The 25,880-nt window shown below is 35.7% G+C and overlaps 1 non-coding gene across 1 annotated transcript; it reads right to left on the reverse strand.

Annotated features, from left to right (window-relative positions):
- Window positions 1-1,740: 1,740 nt before the first annotated feature.
- LOC121213427 (small nucleolar RNA R71) lies at window positions 1,741-1,846 on the reverse strand. Its single transcript, XR_005908809.1, has one exon. It is a non-coding gene; the product is annotated as a small nucleolar RNA R71 (small nucleolar RNA).
- Between the last annotated feature and the right edge of the window lie 24,034 nt (window positions 1,847-25,880).

Below are 25,880 nucleotides of genomic sequence, written 5' to 3' on the forward strand. Positions count from 1 at the left end.
CCAAGTTAAGTCCAATTCAGAAAAGGCCAAATTTGAGGGTGCTTAGGCATTCCAAAGCCTATAAATACACCTTAAATGAGGAGGAAAAGGGGAGGCACAGAAGAGGAGGCAAAAAACTACTCAAGGAAAGCCGATTAATCCATCTTAGAAGCCGGATTCATCATCAAGACTGAAGCTCTCCCCTCAATTTCCCTTTAGGAGTTTTGGGTTTTTCTTTATGTTTTGTATTCATTATTCTTCTGAGATGTTTACCTTTTTAGTTATGAACTAAAACCCCTAAATACCTAAGGAGAATGAAACCTAAGATAGATCTTGTTATTATTATCTCAATTGTATGATAAATATTTGACTTATTCTTAATTATGTGTTCTGAATTCTTGTTTTGATATTCCAGGATATTAATTCAAGTTAAGCTCTTATTCAGAGGAGGAATAGACCCTGTCTAAGAGTACATTTTTCATAATTAAGCGGAGTTGGTTGCGCGCCTAGAGATAGGGTGACAAGATTTTGCCGGATTAGGGTGAAACCTAATAAGGGGATCCATAGATCGAGTTAATGCAACCCTAGGGAGTTAATTAGAAAGAGATTTCAATTATTCAACCTAGGGTTAGAAGTTGTTAGTCTCGAGTGGGATAATAATACAACTTAGGGATTTCTACAGATCAAGTCAAATGAATAAATCGTCCAATTCAGAGTCAAATAACAAGTGAAGTCTAGGTGGAATTTTTCTTAGGTATTGTCTTAATTCAATCATTTTTCCAAAAGTAATACCTCAATTCTATTTTCTGTGAATTCTTAGTTTAGTTAATTAGTTAGTTAAAACAAACCCTATTATTCTTAGGCTAGATAATAGAAAGACAGTCATTACTAGTACTTTTAGTTCCTTTGGGTTCGACAATTCGGTCTTGCTAAAGCTATACTACCGTTCGATAGGTACACTTGCCTTCATCGTGATAATAGTTAGTTTCAAGAGCGATTCATTATAAATATTTAGAACCTGTCACGAATATCACGTATCAAGTTTTTGGCGCCGTTACTGGGGAACTAAGATATTAGGAACACTTGATTTTTATTACTTTAGCCATTTACTTTTACTGTAATTTAAATTTTATTCTAATTTTTATTACTAATTCTTTCTTTTCCCTTTTTCTGATAGGTTCTTATAGTTTATGACTAGAAGAAACCCATCAGGACCATTGCTTTTTGATAGTGAGATCGATCGCATAGTTCGTAGAAACCAAAGAGAAATAAGGCGAAGCTTACGTTACACAGTAGAGAAAGAGGAAGATACTTCAACCACCACCGAGGAGATGGCTGAGAACCAAGAAAATCCGCTACCTCCTGCGATTGTTGTTAATCAAAATCCTGCTCCGCGCACTATGTATGATTATACTAAACCTTCTTTAACAGGAACTGAATCGAGCATAGTTAGACTTGCTGTAGCTGCAAATACTTTTGAACTGAAACCTAACACAATTCAAATGATATAGCAATTTGTTCAGTTTGATGGTTTGCAAGACCAAGATCCCAACGCTCACTTGGCAAACTTTTTGGAACTATGCGACACATTTAAAATCAATGGCATTTCTGATGATGCCATACTTCTTCAGTTGTTTCCCTTTTCATTAAGGAACAAAGCTGAACAGTGGTTGAACTCGTTACCACGAGGGTCAATTACTACTTGGGAACAAATGGCTGAAAAGTTTTTACTTAAACATTTTCCGCCGGCTAAAACGGCTAAATTACATAATGATATCTCTTCTTTTGTGCAGATGGATTTAGAAACACTCTACGATGCACGGGAGAGATACAAAGACCTTTTCCGAAGATGCCCTCACCATGGGTTACCACTCTGGCTACAGGTTCAAACCTTTCATAATGGCCTGAATCATTCGACTCGACAAATGGTTGACGCAGCTGCTGGCGGAACTATCAATAATAAAACACCTGAAGATGCTTATGAGTTTATAGAGGAGACGTCACTGAATAACTATTTGTGGCAAGTCATGAGGACAAAGCCAACGAAAATAGACGGTGTATATAACGTCGATTCGGTCACCATACTCTCCAATCAGGTAGAACGTTCCAAGTCTAACTTTTAAAGCATACGCATTGGCTCTCTTGAATAAGAAAACTGATGGTTTTCTTATTTCTTCACAGGTTCACCCAGTAATGTAGTACGAAGCAAGTGGAGGTGGATCAAGAAATTCAGAATACAAACCTTATGGCCACAACATGGATAATGAGCAGATAAATTACATGGGTAATAATCCTCGATCTCAAAACAATCCATATAGTAACACTTACGATGCAAGTTGGAGGAACCACCCAAATTTCTCATGGGGAGGCCAAGGAAATCAGAGACCACCTCCAAGCTACCAACAACCACCCTACCAACAGGAAAAGAAGCCAAACCTTGAAGAGATTCTCTCAAAGTTTATATCGGTGTCAGAAACTCATTTTTAGAACACTGACACAACAATTAAGAATCAACAAGCATCGATCCAAAGGCTCGAGACTCAGATTGGATAGCTTGCCAAGTTGATTTCTGAACGACCACAAGGCAGCTTGTCAAGCAACACAGAATCTAACCTAAGGGAGCAACTCAATGCCACTAGTAGTCAAGATGAGGAAGGGTTAGTCACACCTGAACCAGAACCAAGGCAAGAAACTGAGATAAGCAAAGGTAAAAGTGAGGTAAACCACAATAAACAGAAACCGGTAAGTACAGAATTCAAACCTCGTGTGCCATATCCTAATGCGACAAGGAAAGACCATTCAGATGAAAAATTTGGTAAATTTCTTAAACTCTTAAAAAATTACATATTAACTTACCATTTATTGAAGCTCTATCGCAGATGCCAAACGCAATGAAATTTATAAAGGAGCTTTTAGCAAATAAACAGAAGTTGGACGAGGCGTCGCATGTGGACCTAAACGTAGTTTGCTCAGCTATTCTATAGAATAAGCTACCCAACAAGTTAAACGATCCAGGGAGTTTTACAATTCCTTGCTTAATTAGTAGTTTAGATGTTAATAATGCATTAGCTGATTTTGGGGCTAGTATTAACGTCATGCCTTACAAAATGTTCAAACAATTAGGTCTTGGGAAACCCAAACAGACTAGGATAAGCATTCAATTAGCAGATAAAACTATAAGATTTCCTAGGCGTATTATTGAAGATGTGCTAGTTAAAATCGATAAATTTATATTTCCTATTGACTTCGTTGTTCTAGACATAGAGGAGGATAGCAGCACTCCTTTTATTTTAAGAAGGCCCTTTTTAGCAACTGCTAGAACGATTATTGATGTTGGCACAGGTGAGCTCACACTTCATGTAGGAGATGAAACAATCACCCTTCAAGCTCGCAATTCCGGCAACACATCGAAAATTAAAGGTGATTGTCTAAACCATTCTATTAAAACTGACAATATGGTGCAACCTGCTTTGCAGGAAATGAGCTTGAAAGAAGTACATGAGCCATTTTCAAGCAATAGTAGAGGACCTATTCATGAAGAACGAAGGCTACAAATCGAGGAGCTAGATGAATGGCGGACACATAAACTGAGAACACACGATAAACCAAAAGTACGCCAGGATGAGCTCAATACCTTTCCAAATCAACTTAAGGTTAGAGATAAAGTTTTATTAGATGCTACAGATCCTCACATTGTCACTACCAAACCAAATGAAGAAACCCCTCTTACGGTACTTAGCATTTTCCCATTTGGTACAGTCGAGGTAAATCATCCAAAGTTTGACACTTTTAAGGTAAACAATACCTGCCTAAAACCTTATTTTGATAAGATTCACAGCAGGAATGATGAGTACAAACTCCTTGAACCACCATGACCATTGAATGGAGAGGTAAGTCAAGCTTAAACTATAAATAAGCGCTTCTCGGGAGGCAACTCGAGCACTAACAATATTACTTTCTTTAAATTTTAGTTTTTAAAATCTAACATACTAACCAAATCATTGAACACGGGCTTTTCAGAACCACACGGTCAGGCACACGGGCGTGCCGTAGGCCATGCACATACCACGGGATGTAACACGTCTGTGTGAAATCTGGTCAAAAATTTCTTCCGCAGTACGGGATGCGATAAGTAGCCACGGCAGTGCAACATGGCCTTGGGCGAAACTGCCAAAATAACACGGGCATTGAACACGCCCGTGTTTTGAAACCGTGGGTAAACCTATCAATATAACACGGGTGTGTGTCGAATACACGGGTGTGGGAGAAGCGAACGGAGATCGACACGGCTGTGCAACATGGCCGTGTACACCAATGCGCCTAATTTCAAAAATTACGAAACACACGGGCAGAGCTTAGAGCACACGGGCGTGCCCCACGGCTGTGTGGCCCAATTTCTCTATAAATACCTATTATTTATTTTATTTTATTTTTATCTCTATATTTTGAAATTATTTATTTATTTTGTTTTATTTCCTTTTAATACTATTTTATCCTCAGTTTTTACAATTTTTATTCTTTGGCTATTTCAATACGAGTAATTATGCTTCAGTATACCTCTTAAAGAGTTCCTGATTTTATCACAGTTATAAAGAGCTCCTCAGCTCATCATCACATAAGAACTAAAAACTCCACCGGGAAAGGTTTTCCACGATTGCCATGTTTTGCTCGACCACGACCATAGCTACCACCAGATATAATATTCTTTTGGCGTAGGACTTATGGACTAATGAACCTCTACCACCACCGAAGTATTCTCCTCCACCCTCACACCGATTATTCTCCCAAACTCTAGTTCAAGGAAATTCATTCATCACTCAGGAAGTTTCACTTCTCTCTCTATCTTATTTTTATTTTCTTTTCTATATATCTACCTTTGTACATTGAGGGCAATGTACATATTAATTGTGGGGGGTATTCATTTCACTATCAGAAAAATGCCTGAATGATTGTCTTATTCTCTTGAAAAGCTCTCCTATCATGTGTAGGATAAATTTTGATTGATTTATGACTTTTATTGATATATCTTAATTTAAAACATAGGCATTTATGCATTGATTGTTTAAACTTTAAGACATCGGGGAATCAAGCATGATAAGTTGATTTTTGAAGAATTGAAAACTTTTAGGTTGTTTCCTCAAGTTTAGGTATTATCTTGAGTTGGAATTCACAAGTTTAAACATCAAAAAGCCATAATTTTTGTGAGATCTTGAGCCTTTAGAGCATCTATTATTTCTGTCATGCTCACTTTCATTATGAGTGCGTCAGTATTAAATTGCTATTCTAGAAATTGCTTGATTATGCATGTCAATACCACACCATTTGATTTGATATATCAAAATGATAAAGGCACTTAGGCTTAACTCACTCACTCCATAAAAGCCTACCTTCACAATTAACCCTTAGTGAACCCCGTTGAGCCTAACAACCCATTCATTGATTTACCCTCGATATTAACCCATAACTCATTATTGTTGAAATCCCCTAAATTAGTTTGATCCCTATTTTTGTCAAGATTTGAGTTGGAAAAATTGCTTAGCTATGTTTTATTCTTTTTTGTAATTTGACTTGTTTTTTTTTAAAGTGTATACACATTAGTAGTAATCTTTTATTTTTGAGCTTAAGTATTTAAATTTCATATTCTGAGAAGAATCTCTGTTGTACGCAAGTTATGATTAAATCTTTTTCTAGTTAAGTGATTTTTCAATTCAATCTCGATTTTAACCATTCCTTTCAGGTTGTGACCACACCCCCTAACCAAGCCTCGTTACAACCCTCTAAAGACCTTTTGATTGATGTTTCATCTCAATTTATAGTGGTAGAGATTTGATTTTCATGCAAGCCTATGGTAATGACTTTTCATTATTGACTATTGAGTGTTTCATTTATTGTCCGTAAACACCTCGAGTGATTTGAGTGAATCTTTAGTGAGGATGTGAAACTCTGTGACATTTTGTATCAAAGGTAATTACTTAGACAAGGGGAGACAACTATGTTTTCATGATAAAATACTCAACTTGGAATGTTTGGAAACTTTGATATTCTTTTAGTTGAATTTTCAATGTATGATTACCTATGGATTATTTGGACATATTAACGATAGAAATTATAAGTTGAGAAGAATTTATTTTGATTATGAGTTGAGGATTTGGCTTGAGGACAAGTAAATGCTTAAGCGTGGGGGTATTTGATAAACCGTAATTTATACATATTTCTATCCCATGCTTAGCATATTTTATGGATGATTTTTCCTTAAAATTGGTAATTTCATATTTTATACTTAGGTGAGCAAAAGAGAATGAAAGCAACGAGAAATAGGCCAAAAACAGAGATAATGGGCCAACATACGAAATCAACACGGCCTGGACTTCCTCACACGGGCAGACCACACGGCCGTGTCAATTTGGTAGAATCAAAGCACGACTCACATGGGTGGACCACACGCCCGTGCCCCTTTTACAAGCTTGACCACGGCCTGAAGTAATCGCACATGGGCTTGTCACACGGGCGTGTCCTTGTCGAGCCCAAGTTGAGTCTAATTCAGAAAAGGCCAATTTTGAGGGTTCTTAGGCATTCCAAAGCCTATAAATACACCCTAAAGGAGGAGGAAAAGGGGAGGCACAAAGGAAGAGGCAGGGAATTGCTTAAGGAAAGCCGATTGATCCATCTCAGAAGCTGGATTCTTCATCAAAACTGAAGATCTCCCCTCAATTTCCCTTCAGGAGTTTTGGGTTTTTCTTTAGGTTTTGTATTCATTATTCTTCTGAGATGTTTACCTTTTTAGTTATGAACTAAAACCCCTAAATACCTAAGGGGAATGAAACCTAAGACAAATCTTGTTATTATTATCTGAATTGTATGATAAATATTTGACTTTCTCTTAATTATGTGTTCTTAATTCTTGTTATATTCCAGGATATTGATTCAAGTTAAGCTCTTATTCAAAGGAGGAATAGACCCTATCTAAGAGTACATTTGTCATAATTAAGCGGAGTTGGTTGCGCGCCTAGAGATAGGGTGACAAGATTTTTCCAGATTAGGGTGAAACCTAATAAGGGGATCCAAAGATCGAGATGCAACCCTAGGGAGTTAATTAGAAAGAGATTTCAATTATTCAACCTAGGGTTAGATGTTGTTAGTTTCGATAGGGATAGTAATATAACTTAGAGACTTCTACGGATCAAGTCAAATGAATAAACCGTCCAATTCAGAGTCAAATAACAAGTGAAGTCTGGGTGGATTTTTCCTTAGGCATTGTCTTAATTCAATCATTTTTCCAAAATTAATTCCCCAATTCTATTTTCTATGAATTCTTAGTTTAGTTAATAAGTTAGTTAAACAAACCCCATTATTCTTTAGGTTCGACAATCCGGTCTTGCTAAAGCTACACTACTGTTCGATAGGTACACTTGCCTTCATCGTGACAATAGTTAGTTTCAAGAAAGATTCATTATAAATATTTAAAACCTGTCACGAATATCACGTATAAAAAATGTATAATCTATAAAGGTACGTATGTATGGAATTTAGAAATGAAGCATGACATGAATACAAGCAAGTGAGCCTAGTTAGGCTCATGAATTACTCTGTGAAGTGGCTATAAATTTATGCTAGACTTTAACTTTATATGCTTTTATAGTTAAACCAATTGTATTTGGCTTACAAAGCTCTATGTAGCTTACTCTGTGTGATTTCTGTCTCTTTTACAATTATCGTAGCTACTGAAGGCTCAGGGATAGTCGAGGATTGTCACCACATGATCGAACTCATTTTGGTACTTTTGAAAGTGTAAATATTTTTTTTGTATGGCATGTATAGGCTAGAATGTCTATGTATTAAACTTCGATATGTATATATGTTATGCCATGAGAGTTGGCTAACAAATGGTACGTTTGTGCTTAGTTTTGGTAAATGGTTTATGATGCCAAATTGTGTATGATTGTAATGGTTATATGGCATTATATATGATGATCATTCTGAAATATGCCAAGTTAAAGAAATGGTAAGTTTAAGCATGAGCTAGAAGGTGCCATAATTGAGCTATGAAATGAGCATTTTGGCATGTTGTAATAAGATTTTTAATGTGTTTTGGTATGGATTTGAATAGGTTGTTAAATGATGATGATTTAGTTATATTGAAGCATGTTATGAGCATGGAATTGGCTGAACTTTTGGTATAAATATTGTTTAATATTACTTGTAAGAATGACCCAAAAAGGGGTGACAAGTTGGCTTAAACCAAGCCTGCATTGTGCCACACAGTCAAGGAACACGGGCGTGTCATATGGCCGTGGGCTTAAGTCAATAGCTAGCTAAGTATCACATGGCCATAGCACACGGGTGTGTCTATTGGACATGGATGAAAATCAGTATGTGTTCCTTATTTTAGCACGGTTGGTTGACATGGGTGTGTCTGATGCCCGTGTGAGGCATACGGCTTGGTCACATGGTCGTGTGACCTCAACAGAATTGAAAAATTTTCTGAGTTATGAAATTTATTAATGTGTTCGGTTTAGTTTTGAATGCTCCTAAAAGTATGTTTTAGGTCTCGTAGATTATCAAAAGTGATGAATTGCTGATGTTAGCTTATGTATTCATGTTATGTGATGTCTGTGATTCTGAATTGGTCTAAAATTTTCTGTCTGTCTGGTAATACCTTGTAACCCTAATCTAATGACGGTTACGAGTTTAGGATGTTACATTTTATTGGTATCAGAGCTATGGTTTAGTAAGTTCTAGGACTACCATAGCGTATGTGAGTCTAGCTATATATGCCATATATCTGAAACTGCGACAGTGTTATGAATCCTAACATTGAAATATGCTTTTGTATAGCAAATGGATCCCGATAGAGTTGTAGCTGATGATGCAGAAAGTAATGCGCTTACTCCCGTGCAAGGGATGGTGCAAGCTGATTCTCGACCGACTACAAGTAGTCGTGATGGTGAGGCTAAGCAAGCCTTCTATTAGATGATGAATGATTGGTTCACTCAGTATATTAGAACCAATCCGGCTGTACAACAACCTCCACCCCCGGTTAATTCTTCTCAAGCTCCTGTTATGCCACTAGTGAATCCGGTATAGATAAGTAGGCCACCAGTTGATAAGATTAGAAAGTATGGGGCTGAAGAGTTTCGAGCTACAATGAATGATGACGTTGAAAGAGCCAAATTCTGGTTAGAAAATACAATACGAGTGTTTGATGAAATGTCTCTGAATCCTGAGGAATGTGTAAAATGTGTCGTTCCACTTCTGAGAGATACAGCGTATCATTGGTGGAAAACTTTAATATCTGTAGTTTTGAGTGAACGGGTTACTTGGGATTTCTTCCAAGCTAAATTTTGAAAGAAATACATTAGTCAGAGATTCATCAATCAGAAACGTAAAGAGTTTCTCGAGCTTAAACAAGGTCATATGTTTGTTACTGAATACGAACGTAAATTTGTGAGATTGAGCCAATATGCTCGGGAATGTGTATCAAATGAAGCATTAATGTGCAAAAGATTTGAAAATGGACTAAACGAAGATAAAAGTCTGTTAGTTGGAATTTAGGAGATTAAAGAATTGGTAGTGCTCGTTGAGCGAGCTTGTAAAGCTGAAGAATTAAGTAAAGAGAAAAGAAAAGCTGATTCTGAAGCTAGAGATGTTAGAAAGAGATCTTCGAATAGATCATTTCAGTCTGTGTTAAAGAAATTCTAGGATGATCATAGCCGTTCAAAGGCTGATGTAGGACATCTGAATCGAGATCGAGCTAGATTGCATTTGAATTTCAGAGCTCCTGCTACTTCTGTTGCAAGTATTGGGAATGTCTGATCTGAAAAACCTGAATGTAAACACTATGGTAAAGGACATCCGGGAAATTGTAAACTGAATGACCGAGCCTATTTCTGATGTGAATCCCTGGACCATTTTGTAAGAAATTGTTCTGAACCTGCTAAGCAAGAGAATGTAAAGAATCCGAGACCGAGAAACACCTCAGCTAGAGGTAGACCTTCCAGAAATACAAGAATTACAAGTGGTGGTCAAAGAGCTACTAGGGATACTGTTGTTAGATCTGAGGCCAGAGTACCTGCTAGAGCCTATGCTATCTGAGCTCGTGAGGAAGTCTCGTCTCTTGATGTGATTACTGGTACTTTTACTCTTTATGATACTTCTATGATTGCATTGATAGACCCTGGATCAACGCATTCTTATATTTGTATGAAATTAGTACACAGTAAGACTTTGCCTGTAGAGTCTACTGAATTCATAATTAGAGTATCGAACCCTTAGGAAAAAGTTATTGGTTGATAAAGTCTGCAAGAATTGTCCGTTATTGATTCGAGATATCTATTTTCCTACTGATCTGATGCTTTTGCCTTTTGATGAATTTGATATAATTCTGGGAATGGACTGTGTGACACCCCTAAAGTGACCCTAGTCAGAAAGCGGTTTCAGGACCGCTAAACCGAGTCACCAAATTATTTGAATGTGATATTTATTGTCTAAAATATGTGATTATGAAGGTGTGAAAGTTTTAGGCTTCGATTTAGTAAATTGCATGTGAATTTAGTCAAAAGGACTTATGGGTGACATTTTTGAAATGTGATAGGCTAATCTACAAGGACCTAATAGTGCATGTAATCAAAAGGGAGGACTTGCATGTCAATTTTTCCCCCTAATATGTAGTGGCCGGCCATGAGCATGGGTGGACAAGATGTTATGGCTAAAAACATGTCATAAACATGTTGGGGTAGTGCATTATGTAAGGATTAATAAAATAAAGGGCATGGGCAATAAAATATTAGTGTTAGTAGGATGAGAAACAAAAAAAAGAAAAGAAAGGATGTGTGTGATTGTCCCCCCATTGCCGTGAGTGAAGAAAAGAAAAAAAAGAAAATTTGTTCATCCTCTTTCATTTGTTTTGGCCGAAAATTCTAAGGAAGAAGGAAGGAGTTCTTGCTTCATGTTTGGTTTGGAAGAGGATTAGGAGGAGGTTTGGCCATACTTGTATCTAGATTAAGCTCAAGAGCTTAGAGGACCAAAGTTGGATAAAGGAAAGGAAAAAAAAGTGATCGAATAGCCGCCGAAATCGTTCGACAACATCCGAGGTAAGTTTTAAGTGATTAAACGTTGAGTAAATTCAATCATAATAGGACATAATGAGTTGATTTAATAAGATATGATGTGGCCATGATATGTCTTAAACTCAAATGGTAAGTTCATATGTGTTTGGACTTGGAAATTTAAGAGCAAATTGTAATAATTTGCTTTGGACAGCAGCAGTAACGTGATTTTAGAAAATCACTATAAATTGTTGGTGTGGAATTATAGGCTGAATAAAATATGTAATCAAGGCTTAATTAGTCTAGTTTCTTATAAAAGAGACCTTGTGAGCAAAGAAATTTCCTATAAAGAGATATTTAAAGTTGTGTGAGACGGTGTCAGAATGACTCCGAAATCCCCTGTTCTATTTTTAGAAAATCATTATAAATTGTACAAAAATGGTTATAAGATAAAATTTATATGCTTAGACTCCATAATGAGTCTAGTTTCAAATGAAATCAAATACAACACATTTTGAATTCTGTAAAATGAGAAATTTGTTTCATAGTGAAGAGTGGTCAGATTAGTCAAACAGTGAAACAGGGGAAACTTTAAGAAAAATCTGGTATTGATTGACCAAACCTAAAATTCTGGAAATTTTATGGATGGAAGATATACGAGTTTATATTCAGGAAAAATTAACGGCAAGTGATTTGGAGTTTTGTAGCTCCGGTTATAAATAATTTACTGACCATTGCTCAGGAAAGCAGCTCGTAGTGAATATGTGATTTTGTTGTAAACATGGATAAAACTTGTTTTAGTTGCTCATAAGCTATTGATTAAACCCATACTTGAATTCTAAATCGTGATATTGTAAGCTTATGAGTATTCGAATATGAAATGATAGTATGGCGTAAAATTGAATTATTCATTGGAAAGTGATGGATGTAGATTCGGCCAAGACCAAGTCTGTACATGATAGTATATGTGGTATGTGAAGTATATTTGAATAAATGAGAAAGTTTATATATGTGATAAGGCCTAATGGCCAATGTGATGAATGTGAAAGTGTATATATATGTGATAAGGCCTAATGGCCGATGTGATGAGTGAAAGTGTATATATGTGATAAGGCCTAATAGCCGAAGTGATGAATGTGAAAGTGCATATATGTGATAAGGCCTAATAGCCGATGTGATGAATGTGAAAGTGTATATATGTGATAAGGCCTAATGGCCGATGTGATGAATGTGAAAGTGTATATATATGTGATAAGGCCTAATGGCCGATGTGATGAATGTGAAAGTGTATATATGTGATAAGGCCTAATAGCCGATGTGACGAATGTGAAAGTGTATATATGTGATAAGGCCTAATGGCCAATTTGATGAATGTGAAAGTGTATATATATGTGATAAGGCCGAATGGCCAATGTGATGAATGTGAACATGTGTATGTGTGATAAGGCCGAATGGCCAATGTGATGAATGTGAACTTGCATATATGAGATAAGGCCGAATGGCCAATGTGATGAATGTGAACATGTGTATGTGTGCTAAGGCCGAATGGCCAATGTGATGAATGTGAACATGTGTATGTGTGATAAGGCCGAATGGCAAATGTGATGAATGTGAACATGCATATATGAGATAAGGCCGAATGGCCAATGTGATGAATGTGAACATGTGTATGTGTGATAAGGCCGAATGGCCAATGTGATGAATGTGAACATGTGCATGTGTGATAAGGCCGAATGGCCAATGTGATGAATGTGAACATGCATATATGAGATAAGGCCGAATGGCCAATGTGATGAATGTGAAAGTGTACATATGTGATAAGGCCGAATGGCCAATGTGATGGATGTGGAAGTGTATAAATGTGATAAGTCCCGAAGGGCAATTGTGTCAGTACTATATCCGGGTTAAAACCCCGCAGGCTTTATGCGAGAATATTATCCTGATTAATGTCCGTAGGCTTCGTGCTCGTACTATATCCGAGCTTTAAAGACCCGACGGCTAAATGCTAGGATACAAGTAAGACTTTGATATTGAGTATCTGCATTAAGTTACCATCAAATAAGTATTATGTATTCAAGATGTTCAGGTACGTATTACTTACTCATAGGTGGAGTGATTTCGAGGTGAATTATCAGTATCAAAGAGGTAGGTAAATGTGATTAATATTATAACTCCAAATGTGAGAATGATCTAATTGGTAATGGTATGTTTGTATAATAAAGTATGCGATGAAATATTCTTATGTATTAGTGCATATTCTGCCCAAAAGCCTTATGATCTGAGTATGGGTTGGGTTGAGCTAGATGTGCCAGTACAAGGTAAGGATTATGATTTGTAAGCTTACATATATGTGATAAGGAATATGTTGGTTCTTTATGTGCCTATGGTAATTTAGTACTTGTCATGTTGAAATACTTAAAAGTATGGATGTGATTATGAACAAGTGGAAAGGATTATTGAAAGTTGAAAATCGATGAAGAATGTGCTTTGGAAATATTTGACCATCTAGGTCATTATTATTCGAAAGTATATATGTGGCAGCCAAGTGTTGCGTTTAATGATATTATAGATCGAGATGAAGCTCTAGATTAACTTCATCGAACAGTTGAAATGAATGACCAATGATAGTGATTGAGAACACTTTGTTTTGCTTAAAACTTACTAATCATTAAATGCTTACTCCGTTCTTTGAATCTCTGTTTTATAGATTTTGGTTCGTCAGCTATCGGACTCGGGATTATTGAAGTCGAAGTCGCCCACACTATCAAAACCCTTTCGGTACACTTTTGGTTGAACTCTGAAAATGGCATGTATAGGACTACCCTTTTGTTGTTGGTCATGTACCTTTCGGTTTTGTATAATTTTGGATAGCCATGCGAAAATGGCTTATATATGTTTGAGCATAATGTTATAATCATTTGGTATGGATATGGTTATTGAGAGGTGTGGATATGCTTAACAAGGATTGGCCATGGGAATGGTTAATCACTATCATAATTTGTGCTATTTATGCTAAAAGGGCTAGTTGAATCATGGAAACTATGAAATAGGTAATGTCTACCTTAAAGGCAGATGCTGACAGCAGCAGTGATGTAGATTTGAAAAATCACTAAAAATATTAGGAATGGAATTAAATAGTGAATAAATTATTTAAATGAACCTTGATGAATCCACTTTCATATGGAAGAAACGAAATGGTCATATGATTGGTATGTTAAGAGATAATTAGGTTTTCGTGAAACAGGGCCAGAACAGTTTCTGGATTCCCTGTTCCGAATTTGGAAATTCATTATAAATTAACCAGAGATAATTAGGAGTCATTCCATATATGTATAGATTCCTCTCTGCGTCTAGTTTCTATAGAAACAAACGGCATCAGTATTGAAGCCCTGTACAGGGAGATATCCAAATTGTAATGCATGAAGGTCAGTGTAGTCGCACCCTGTAACAGGGGAGACTTTAACTAATAAACTGTACTAATTGGCCCGACCAAAAATTCTAGAAAACAATATGTACATGGACATATGAGTCTACTTTCAGGGAAAAATCATGAAACTGATTTTTGAGTTGTGAAACTCAAGGTATGATTTTTAAAGTGACAGCGATACAGTTAGCCAGCTGTCTGGAAATTTTTAAAATGGACTGCGATAGTAAGCGATTTAGTCTGTGAACCCCTTGTGTCCAACTCCGGCAACGGTCTCGGGTATGGGGCGTTACAGACTGGTTAACTTTGCACGATGCTATTGTGAATTGCAAATGAAAAGTCATTGATTTAAGGTATAAGGATGATGAGATAATTCGAATTGAGTTTAGTGATCTGAATGGACTACCAGTTGTGATATCTGCAATGAATGCATGGAAATATGTGAAGAAAGGTTATAAAGCCTACCTAGCTTATGTGTTAGACTTGATATTGAATGATAAGAAAGTTGAATTAGTGCCTATTGTCTGTGAATTCTCTGATGTGTTTCCTGAAGAATTACCGGGTTTACCTCCAATTTGAAAAGTCAAGTTTGGCATTGAATTAGTACCTGATACTACTTTGATTTCGATAGCTTCATATAGGATGGCTCCGATCGAGTTAAAGGAATTAAAATCTCAGTTGCAAGAATTAACTGATCGAGGATTTGCTAGACCGAGCTTTTCACAATGTGGTGCTCCTATTCTATTTGTGAAAAAGAAAGATGGTGTAATGAGAATGTGTATTGATTACCGTCAGCTTCACAAAGTGACTATAAATAACAAATATCCTCTGCCCAGAATCGATGACTTATTCGATCAACTGAAGGGTGCTACCGTGTTTTCAAAGATAGATTTGAGATCGGGTTACTATCAGTTGCGAGTAAAGGATTCTGATATTCCGAAAACTGTTTTCAGAACGAGGTATGGGTATTATGAATTTTTAGTTATGCCTTTTAGATTAACGAATGCACCTGCTATCTTAATGGATTTGATGAATAGATTTTTCAGACCGTATCTAGATCAATTTGTTGTTGTATTCATTGATGACATATTTATTTATTCACGTGATGAATCTTAGCATGCTGAACATCTAAGAATAGTGCTACAGACTCTGCGAGGTAAACAGTTGTATGCAAAGTTCAGTAAATGTGAATTCTGGTTGTGAGACGTTGGTTTCCTGGGTCATATTGTATCAGCCTCTGGTACCCGAGTTGATCCGAGCAAAATTTCTACTATTCTGGATTGGATACCTCTGAGAAATGTTTCTAAAGTCTGCAATTTTCTGGGACTTGCCGGTTACTATAGAAGATTTTTAAAATACTTTTCTGTGATAGCAACTCTGTTGACAAAGTTACTTCAAAAAGATGTGAAATTTGAGTGGTCTGAAAGGTGCCAGAACAGCTTTGATCAGTTGAAAGTTTTATTGACTAAAGCTCCAGTACTTGTGCAACCTGAATCAGGTAAAAAATTCATTATTTACAGTGACGCTTCATTGAATGGGATCTATTATGTTTTAATGCAAGAAGGAAAAGTTATTACTTATGCTTTGAGACAACTAAAGCCGTATGAAAAGAACTATCCGACACATGACCTCCAGTTAGCTGCTATTGTGTTTGCCTTGAAGATCTGGCGTGACTATCTGTTTGGTGACAAATGTCACGTGGTTTTTTATCATAAAAGTCTGAAGTATTTAATAACATAAAAAGATTTGAATTTGCGACAGAGAAGATGGTTAGAACTGCTAAAAGACTACGAACTTGTGATTGATTATCACTCGGGAAAAGCAAATGTTGTTGCTGATGCTTTGAGTCAAAAATCGTTATTTTCTTTACGTGTGATGAATGCTCATTTAGTTTTGTCTAATGATGGTTCAGTTTTAGCTGAATTAAAAGCGAGACCCTTGTTCTTATAGAAGATTATCGAAGCTCAAAAGACTGATAATGAGATTTTGGCTAAACGAACTCAATGTGATGTAGAGACTGGTTTAGAATTTAGAGTTGATAAAGATAATTGTTTAGGATTCCGTGATCTGATTTGTGTTCCGAGAAATCTGGAGTTAATTCAAATGATTCTGAGAGAAGCTCACAGTAGTTGTTTATCAGTACATTCGGGTAGTACAAAAATGTATAATGATTTGAAACAGCACTATTGGTGGTCTGGAATGAAAAGAGATATTTCTCACTTTGTTTCGAGATGTTTAATCTGTCAGCAAGTTAAAGCTGAGCATCAAGTGTCATCTGGTTTGTTGCAATCGATTATGATTCCAGAGTGGAAATAGGATCGAGTGACCAAGGATTTTGTTTCGGGTTTGCCCTTTCCTCCGAGAAAGAAAGACGCAATTTGGGTTGTAGTTGATCATTTGAAGAAATCAGCTCATTTTATTCCGATTCGATCTGATCACTCACTCGAAAAATTAGCTGAGATATATATTTCTCATATCATGAGATTGCACCTGTGCCTGTATCAATAGTGTCAGATAGAGACCCGAGATTTACATCGCGATTCTGGAAGAAATTACAAGATGCTCGGGGTACTAAATAGCATTTTAGCACTGCTTTTCGTCCGCAAACAGACGGTCAATCTGAATGGATTATTCATATACTCGAGGATATGTTGAGATGTTGCATTCTTGAGTTTGAAGGTACGTGGGATCAGTATCTACCTTTGATTGAATTTTCTTATAATAACAATTTTCAGTCAAACATTAAAATGGCGCCGTACGAAGCCTTATACGATAGAAAGTATAGAACTCTGTTATACTGGTCTGAGCTTAGTGAGAATAAGATTTACGGTATTGATCTGATAAGAGAAACAAAATAGAAAGTGAAAGCAATCCGAGATAGTTTGAAAGCTGCCTCTGATCGTCAGAAATCTTATGTGGATTTAAAACGAAAAGATATCGAATTTGAGATCGGTGATAAAGTGTTTCTGAAAGTATCTATGTGGAAGAAACTATTCCGATTTGGTAAAAAGGGCAAGTTGAGTCCAAGGTTCATCAGACCGTATGAAATCATTGAACGAGTCGGGCCGGTTGCTTATAGATTGAGACTACCATCTGAGTTAGAAAAGATACATAATGTATTTCACGTATCGATGCTTCGATGGTATAGGTTTGATCCGTCTCATATGATATCCCCTTTTGAGATTGAAATTCAGTTTGATATGACTTACGAAGAAAAGCCGATCCGTATTTTAGCTCGCGAGATTAAAGAGTTACAAAATAAGAAAATTCCATTAGCTAAGGTGATGTGGCATCGAAAGAGGGTTGAAGAAGCTACGTGGGAGCCTGAAGATTCAATGAGACAACAATATCCGAATCTGTTTAACGGTAAGATTTCCGGGGACAAAAATCCTTAAGGGGGGATAATTGTAACAGTCCGGTTTTGACCCTAGTCAGAATAGTGGTTTCGAGACCATGTAATTTATTCTGAAAAAATATTTTAATATTATTTTATGTGTCTTTGATGTATGAATTTATATCTGCGAAGTTTTTGTGATTTAATTTGTCTGTTTCTGTGATTAATTTTGATAAAGGACTAAATCGCGTAAAATACAAAAGTTGCATGCTAATTGTTAATGGGGTTATTTGGCCTTGGCGTCTATAATAAGGGTCCTTGCATGTCGAATTTACTATTTGTTTTAATGGTGGACGAATAAGGACAATAGTTGTTGGATTTTAAAATGAAATAGGTAAGGTTAAAATAGTCATTTGTGTAATAATATGTTTTATAATAAAACAAATCATAAAAATAGCCATTATCATGTTGTTCTTGTCGAAAATCAAAGAAAATGAAAAAAGAAAAGAGCTTTAAGTTTCGGCACTTGTTTTGGTTGATTAAGGTATGTACTTTGGTCCATTTTTGATCATTTCTACGTTTCTATGATTGTTGCCTTGTGTTCTTCAAAACCCATGTCTGAATTTTTGTTTCTGTTGAAGATTATGAAATGTGCCATTGATGATTATATGAGCTTAAAGATATTTTTATATGGATTATGAAAGATATATGAGAGATTATCATGCTTTGTTCTTGAATTTTTGATGGAATAGAGCTATTTGGGCTAATTTGTGAAAATGAGGTTTTGAGGGACTAAATTGTGAATTAAATATGTTAATTGGGCTTGTCTGGAAGCTATGTATATTCGGACAAGCTATAGTCTTGGTGAATTTTGCATAATTGTGATTTTGTGAAAAATGGACTACATTGTCAAAATGTGAAAATGTAAGGGCTAAAATGTAAAGTGCCCTAAATATGTGTTCATGGATTATTTTGAATGAAATGAATCATTGAATGGTTGAATTTGAATTATATTAGGTCAAGAACAAAGAAAATTAGATTTAGATTGAGGGAATTCCAAAATAGTTGAATAGCCGACTCGTTTCGTCCGAAATCCGTGCGAGGTAAGTCAAATTACAATTACGTGTTAAATTGACTAAAATTTTGTGCATACAAACTGTAATCTGTATTGGAAGGCCTTGTGAGCCTAATGAATGAATTCTGATTAAATTCTGATAATATGTTGGTATCTGAAAAGCTCTGTATGTATCTAAAGGAATGTGAACATCGATCTGATATGTCATGTAAGACCATGTTTGGGACATCGGCATCGTATCTAATTTCGTGTAAGACCTGTCTGGGACAGAGGCATCGATACGGAATTATATGTAAGACCACGTCTGGGACGTCGATATTGTACCCGTTTATGAGCATCTGTATCGTTTCTGAACAGTTTGATGATAGAGTATGAGATATGGGAATGAATATATAAAATGTATAATCTATACAGGTATGTTTTTATCGTACTAAATTACTGAATATGAAAGACTCTATTTCTGTAAAATAATAAATGAGATGTATGGAATTTAGAAATGAAGCATGACATGAATACAAGCAAATGAGCATGGTTAGGCTCATGAATTACTCTGTGAAGTGGCTATAAATTTATGCTATTGACTTTCACTTTATATGCTTTTATAGTTAAACCAACTGTATTTGGCTTACAAAGCTCTATGTAGCTTACTCTGTGTGATTTTTGTCTCTTTTACAGTTATCGTAGCTACTGAAGGCTCGGGGATAGTCGAGGATTGTCACCACATTATCGAACTCATTTTGGTACTTTTGAAAGTGTAAATATATATTTTTTGTATGGCATGTATAGGCTAGAATGTCTATGTATTAAACTTTGATATTGTAACATCTCGAAATAGGGTCTAAATGGAATAGTGGTTGCGAAACAACAAATCTGAGATAGAAAAGTTTATTTCAATTAATTTTTTTATGATTTACTGAGTGATTAGATGCATGTGTTAGAGTATTGATAAGAAATTTTATAGATTGCATGTTTAATTTGCCTATTAGGGCTTATTTGCAGAAGTTGCTGTAACAGCTCGATTTAGGGCCTAAACGAAACGATGATTTTAGAACCACAAATTCGAAGTCAAAAAATTTATTCTGATTAAGTTTTAAGGTTTATTTATTGATTAAAATATTGTGTAAAAATATCGTTAAGAAATTTTACTGATAAAGTGCTTAATTGGACTTTTAGGACTAAATTGCAAAAGTTGTAAAATATGTGTTCTAATTCATAAGTACTTGATTGAAATGGGGTTTTAAAGAGGAGGTATTTAAATGGAATTAGACCATTATATTTCGTTTGTACAAAATGGGCATGAATAGGACAAAATTTTAAAGAAATGCCTTAAGGGCATTTTAGTCATTTGGTAATTAAAAGAAATAAAAAGGAAAAATAAAGCCAAAATTGACTCATCTTTTTCATGGAGGCCGAAATTAGCATGGGGGAAGCCATGGCTAGGGTTTTCAAGCTTTGCAAGCTCAATAGTAAGTCCGTTCTAGCCCCGTTTTTCAAGTTCTTTATGTTTTTGAAATCCCGGTAACTTGATTAAGCTTATTCTAGCAATAATTTAAGCTAGGGTTCATATTTGGAAAAATACCCATAGGTGAAATGTGTTTATTTTGATGTTTTATGGTAGAATATGAAGGCTGAAATTATGTTAAACAACTTTTGCTAAGTCGTTTTAAGCAAAAATGAGTAAAACGGCTTAATCGGTAAAAGTTGTTATTGTTCATAACTATGTGTTAGAGTGAGAATTTGATGTTGCCATAGAAGGGAAAAATGATAAGCATGTAATAAAACATAAGAATAAGGGATTAATTTTAATTCCTGAGCCTAGGGGAAAAAGTGTAAATATGCAAAAGTTTAGGGGAAAAATTGTAATTTTTCCAAAGTTTGAGTTAAGGTCTGTTTTGAATAGTACATTAATTAAATAAGTAAAATATGATGTTTTAGATCCTGGAAAACGAGATTTGAACCTAGAATGGGAGAAAAATAGAAAATCGAGAAAGTTGGTAAAATGGTCGTTTTAGTATCGAGGCAAGTTCATATGTATAATAAGCATTAATTTATGCATGTTTCAATGTAAATTTAATATATTTACTATGATTGTCGAGGTGTTGAAAGTAAGTATAATTATGATGAATTAAATGTTCAATATTAATTCGACATGGAAATGAGAAAGTATGTAAGTTTGTATGTAAATAATACATTATCTTTATTACGTTTTTTTATATTTCAGCATATTTTATGTATTGTAGCTGATTTTTGAATTACAATTGACTATTGGAAGAATGGAATAAAGTATTAGAAAGTGAGATACTTCCCGTTTGAACCTTCGGAATCGAAAGATACAGATGGTATGTAGCTAGGTCACATGTGTAATACGGGATGTATACCATGTGTACAAGAGAACTACGAGACATTATGAGGTAGCTAGGTCGCATGGGTGACACTACATGTACACCATGTAGACAAGAGAGCTACGAGATAGATGTAGCTAGGTTGCATGTGTGGTTCCAAGTGAAGGACACCATGTAAACAAGAGAGCTACGAGATAAAGTGGCTAGGTCACATGGGTGATACTATGTGTACACCATGTGTACAAGAGAGCCAAAATTATGTGTACAATCGAGCTAGGTCACGTGAGTAGTGCTAAGTGAAGGCCACTATATGTACAAGAGAGCTTCGATTTTAAAGGTGGACTGTGTGCGATACCATCGCGTATCTGCTATTATTCCGAAGCGTTCAACTGGGAAATTGATTAAATGAAATTGTGTATGACTTTGTGAAGATAAGTGTAAGTATATGCGTGTGTAACTTATGAGTAGTATTCTTGATATGTGATTGGAAATTGGAAAGATTGTTATGGGTAAGTGATGAATACAATTGAAGTGTGAAAGATCAAAATTGACAATAAAACTGTTCTGGATAGTTGCAGTGACAAGAATCTAAAAATTTACCAAAAATAGCAAAAATTAAATCAGAGACTGAATGAGATATCAAATTAAATCTTAATGAGTCTATTTTCATATAACATAAACAGAGCAAGCAAAGGAATTCTATATTCTGAGATATTTAAGTTTCTATGAGATTGGTTCAGAATGACTACATGATCCCTTGTTCTAACTTTGAAAAATTATTACAAATTGTAAAAAAATAATTATGGGATATAATTTATATGTTTGAAATCCTTAATGAGTATAGTTTCAAAAAAAAATAAACTATAACATCATATGAGTTCTGTACAAAGAGAAAATTTATTTGTAGTGAAGAGTGGTCAGGGCAGTTGAGTAGTGAAACAGGGGTAACTTCAATGAATAAACTGTACTAATTGGCTAGACCAAAAATTCTGAAAATTTTATGGTAAGAATATACGTGAATCTAGTTTCAAGGAAAATTAACGGTTTGTAGTTTGGAGTTTTGTAGCTCCAGAAATAAATAATTTAGCTGTTGGTACTCTGCTAGATAGTTTATTTTGAACTTGTTTATAATTGTAATAGTGAAAGTATGTGTGTTTGTGACTTTGTTTAATGTATGATAATGTATTGTTTATTAATATTTACATATTTACTTACTAAGCCCTTCCTTTCCTTTTTCCTATAGGGTCGCAAATGTTAACTCGAGTTGGAGGTCGTCGGAGGTTAAATCACACTATCAAACTATTGATCGATATATAAAGGTTTTAAAGTATTTTTAAGTCTTTGGCATGTATGGGGACTCGTTTAATTATTATTAAGTTGCTAGGAGTTGGCCTAAAATACTGACCTATGTTATTTGAAGGTCTCTATTGTATAAAGTCATTTAATGTAGATAGTCTTGAATATGTTTGAAAAGTTTAAAATTGATGAAATTTTATGTCTTGGTTTTAAATGATTACAAGTACTCAAGTCCGGTAATACCTCGTACCCTATTTCGACGTCGGATACGGGTAAGGGGTGTTACAGATATGTATATATGTTATGCCATGAGAGTTGGCTAACAAATGGTACGTTTGCGCTTAGTTTTGGTAAATGGTTTGTGATGCCAAATTGTGTATGATTGTAATGGTTATATGGCCTTATATGTGATGATCATTCTGAAATATGCCAAGTTAAAGAAATGGTAAGTTTAAGCATGAGTTAGAAGGTGCCATAATTGAGCTATGAAATGAGCATTTTGGCATTTTGTTGTAATAAGATTTTAAATGTGTTTTGTTATGGATTTGAATAGGTTGTTAAATGATGATGATTTAGTTATATTGAAGCATGTTATGAGCATGCAATTGGCTGAAATTTTGGTATAAATATTGTTTAATATTACTTGTAGGAATGACCCAGAAAGGGGTGGCAAGTTGGCTTAAACCAAGCCTGTATTGTGCAACACGGTCAGGGAACACAGGCGTGTCATATGGCCGTGGGCTTAAGTCAGTAGCTAGCTAAGTATCACATGGCCATAGCACACGGGTGTGTCTATTGGCCCTGGGTGAAAGTCAGTATGTGTGCCTTGTTTTGGCACGGCTGGTTCACATGGGTGTGTTTGATGCCCTTTTGAGGCACACAGCCTGGTCACACGGGCGTGTGACCTCAATAGAATTGAAAATTTTTTTAAGCTCTAAAATTTATTAATGTGTTCGGTTTACTTTCGAATGTCCCTAAAAGTATGTTTTAGGTCTCGTAGACCATCAAAAGAGATGAATTGTTAATGTTAGCTTATGTATTCATGTTATGTGATGTTTGTGATTCTGAATTGGTCTGAAATGTTCTGTTTGTCTGGTAATACCTCGTAACCCTAATCTGATAATGGTTACGGGTTTAGGGTGTTATATTATCACCCATAGAAAGATAGATAGTAGGAAAGGGTGATTCAAGTTCTTGAGGATATATTATACAGTTATGTAATACTTTCCTTTAGCTTAATTTTCCTATAACAATAATTTTCAAACGAGTATTCAAATGGCACTATTTGAAGCGTTGTATGGTAGGAAGCGTAGGACTCCATTTTTGTTGGTTAGAATTGGATAAAAAGCAGATCATTGTGCCAGATTTGGTTCCGCAAACTAAGCAGAAAGTGAATTTGGTCTGTAAGAGGCTGAAGGTAGCCTCGAACAGGCAGAAATCTTATACATATTTGAAATGTCATGATATCTAGTTTCAAGTCAGATATAAGGTGTTTTTGAAAGTTTCACCTTCGAAGAAGGTCCAAAGAGTCAGATTGAAGGGTAAGTTGAGCCTAATATTTATTGGACCTAATAAGGTCATTGAGAGGATTGGTTCGGTAGCTTATTGACTCAAGTTGCCACCAGAACTTGAGTGTAACCATGATGTCGTCCATGTGTCCATGTTATAGAACTATTGATAGGACACATCTCATATTGTGCTAGTAGAAAATCGAGGTTCGACCTAATCTCACTTATGATGAGGAGTTGGTTGAGATTTTGTAACACCCCAAACCCAAGGCCGTCGCCGGAGTCGAACACGAGGTGTTAACAGACTTCAAACCACTTAAAAAAAATTTCCCAGACAAGCTGCCAATCTGCGTACTAGTCGCTTTAAAAATCATATCTTGAGTTCTGAAACTCGAAATCCAGTTCTTTAAATTTTCCCTGAAACTAGACTCATATGCCCATCTACATATTTTTTTCTAGAATTTTTGGTCGGGCCAATTAGTACAGTTTATTAGTCAAAGTCTCCCATGTTACAGGGATCGACTACACTGACCTTTGCACATTACGACTTGGATATCTCCCTGAACAGAGCTTCAATACTGATACCATTTGTTTCTATAGAAACTAGGCTGAGAGAGGAATCTATACATATATGGCATGACTCCTAATTATCTCTGGTTAATTTATAATGAATTTCCAAAGTCGGAACAGGGAATCCAGAAACCGTTCTGGCCCTGTCCCACGAGAACCTGAATATATCTTAACATACTGTCCATATGATCGTTTCGTTACTTTCCTATGAAAATAGATTCATCAAGGTTCGTTTACATAATTTATTCACTATTTAATTCCAATCCTACTATTTTTAGTGATTTTTCCAAATCTACATCACTGCTGCTGCCAGCATCTGCCTTTAAGGTAGACTTTACCTATTTCATAGTTTCCATGATTCAACTAGCCCTTTTAGCATAAATAGCACAACTTATGATAGCGATTAACCATTCCATACCAAATGATTGTAACATTATGCTCAAACATATATAAGCCATTTTCGCATGGCTATACACATTAACCAAAATATTCTTCCGCCACTAGTCTATTTTATACATGCCATAAGACAATCCGAAACATAGCGGTACCAAACAGTGGATAGTGATAGTGTGACTAGTTGCTGACGATCCCCGAGCCTGTAGCTTCGCAATGAGATCTATAAAACAGAGGAAACAGAGTAAACGGAGTAAGCATTACAATGCTTAGTAAGTTTTAAGCAACGTCAACAGATAACAATCAAATTATAACATAGTTGTTCGTATTTTTATTTCACTCTTCCTTCGGGCATACCATCCCTTTACCGAATCTGCACATCTCATCATATACAATAGGCAGATAAACTTTCACATAAAAGTGAGCTCATGTGACATAGATACATCGTATGATTTCACATCACCTCTCACACTGATCCGATGTCACATAATCATAGGAATAGTCTCATAGATTGCTCTCGTATGCATCACATAACTACCTTATGATTTAGTGCAAATCAAGCTCGCATATAAACTTGGAGTACATACCTATTTAACCTTTCGCATTGAATATATTTTTAAGCAATTCTTATTACGAAGTCTTACCCGGACATAATCTTCACACGAAGTTATCGGGTCTTACCCGGACAAAATCCTCACACGTAGTCATCGGGTCTTTAGAGCTCGGATATAGTACTGACACAAATGCCCTTCGGGACTTATCACATTTATACACTTTCACATCCATCACGTTGGCCACTCGGCCCTGTCACATATATATACACTTCCACATTCATCACCTCGGCCATTAGGCCTTATCACATATATACACTTTCACATTCATCACATCGGCCATTAGGCCTTATCACATATATA

Source organism: Gossypium hirsutum, chromosome A13, assembly GCF_007990345.1.
Source record: "Gossypium hirsutum isolate 1008001.06 chromosome A13, Gossypium_hirsutum_v2.1, whole genome shotgun sequence".
Lineage (NCBI taxonomy): Eukaryota > Viridiplantae > Streptophyta > Magnoliopsida > Malvales > Malvaceae > Gossypium > Gossypium hirsutum.